The sequence below is a fragment of the Gymnoscopelus braueri genome (genome assembly GCF_963280865.1).
Source record: "Gymnoscopelus braueri genome assembly, chromosome: 17".
NCBI lineage: Eukaryota > Metazoa > Chordata > Actinopteri > Myctophiformes > Myctophidae > Gymnoscopelus > Gymnoscopelus braueri.
In genome coordinates, this window is record NC_137617.1 from 33,703,533 (window position 1) to 33,705,839 (window position 2,307).

A 2,307-nucleotide genomic window follows, 5' to 3' on the forward strand; every position below is an offset into this window, starting at 1 on the left:
AATATAAAAGAGGCTATATCCACTTTCAACAACATGGCCACAACATGGAGCAGGCAGATGCTCAAGCAGAGAGAGCAGTGTTGCCAGATTTTGCAAGAGAAATAAGCAACCAGGTCTATGAAAACAAGCCCAAAAGATGCGACTAGGCTATTTGAAAATAGCCGATCTACAAGCTCACAACGCATCGCGATGCTTGTAGATGTGCTATTAAAAATATGTTTTTTAACAGCACACATCTTGTGTAGGGTTCCCTGGCACAAAATATTTTCAGATGGGGGCCCCACGGACAAATACATATTAATCTGGGGGTCCTTGCCAAGTAAGCACTACAAACAAGCCCAAAAAAAGCGACTTGACATGAATAATTTACAAGCAACTTCACAGAAAAACAAGCCCAAAGTCGCTTATAGTAAGCAGACATGGCAACACTGAGAGAGAGACCGAGGAGGATGAACAGAAGGAGGAGGAGGGATCCTCTTCTGAGAGGTGGCCATGTCTCTGGGCTTAGGGCTTAAGGGGGGCGCATGCTACAATTTTCGGTGATCACCCTCTCACGCGGTGGTTTGAGAACTACAACATGACGTCACTGAGCCACGGTGATACAGTAAGCGACTCACCGCTCACATCTCTCTGTTTTTACTAACCGAAATCACCGGACTATGAGCGCCTAGGTCACAAAAGGTGATGACCACCTCATTTGGAAGCATGCGGGGGCCTTTAGGTTTTATCAAATAGGTGGCCAAGGGCTTCGGGCTTAGACGTGGCTGGGAATACCGGTAACCGGAAGACTCGCCCCAAAACACAGTCGCCCCCAGCGGTTCTTGTGTTCTTGTGTTTGTTTTACTGAGATTAAGGTTAGGAATAAGGTTATAGGGTTAGGCATACAGTAGTTTTACTGAGGTTAGGTTTAGGACTACGGTTAGGTTTAGGCATAGTTTACTGAGGTTACGTTTAGGAATACCTGGTGGAGACCGTTCCCAGGTCGCCGGATTTGACCCGGGGCTTCTTGTACTGTATTTGGAATACCTAGTAGAGGCCACAAACCAAGACAGATACAACAAAAGAGTCAGTTAAATCTGTTTAATACTTGTGGATTGTGTCATCATTGGTAGCGTAACCCTGCCCGGGGATGCTACAGTGGTTCAGCTCAACATCCGATGAGGAAATGTGGCCTCAAGCATCAGGACTTTCTTCAACATGAAGTATCAGTTGTCAAATTGCAGTATAACACATGCTACTGGATACCACCCAATAAGAAATTGCTATTCACATTTAAGTAATTCAGTATATTTACAGTTACCAACTGGAGAAACTGTACTCACTAGGTCATCCATGTATAGCAGAGATTTGACGGTAGCCTACATTTTACTCTAAAGCCTAAGGAAGCCAAATTCAATCAACTGATATATACTAAGCTCTCAGGTGAGGTAGTGTACCTAAAATGTGTGAGGTGACTCACAAGTCTGTATGGCAGTCAGTTCATAAGCGAAAAAAATGGCGAAAAAAAATAATAACTTGACCTTTTAGATCGGCTATTTTCACTTCCAGTTTGGCGGTGAAACATGGAAGTTTTACGCTTCGCAACTGTCACACTGTATTCCGAAAACTCACGCTTTTGATAACTTTTCATATCTTTTATGTACACTGAGTGAGTTTGAGAGTTCGATAAACGCACCCACGCACGCACGCACGCACGCACACACAGTCTTCCCTCACACAGAGGCTTGTCTTACTGGTGTTTACATAACATGTATTGCCAACAGTCTGTGGTCCGTTCCACAGCAGCCCGTGGCGTGCAGGGCCACCTCCCAGCTGGAGGGACAGGGTGGTTGAAGCTCAGGAGCCACTGATCCATTTTAAAGATTAATCTTCCTCTGCTGAAATGTCATCTGTGTTATATATGTGTGTGTGTGTGTGTGTGTATATATATATATATATATATATATGATAACATACCATAACATAACTGTAATGTATATATATTACAGGTATGTCATCTATATGGAAATTTGCCATTTTCATGTATTGTTATGCCTTCCCTGTGAGACATAATAGAAACTGAAGTGGTTAACATAGCCAATGGTTATGCTTGATCTCTGACACACAAGCATGCAGGCACACACACACACACACACACACACACACACACACACACACACACACACACATATAAATCAGTCTCAGACATAAGGCCTACATACTTGTAGATTGAAAATAGAAAATGTTCACAACACATCACAATGCGCCTTGTTGTTGTTGAGCGTAATGATAATAATAATAATAATAATTCCTGGAATTTATATAGCG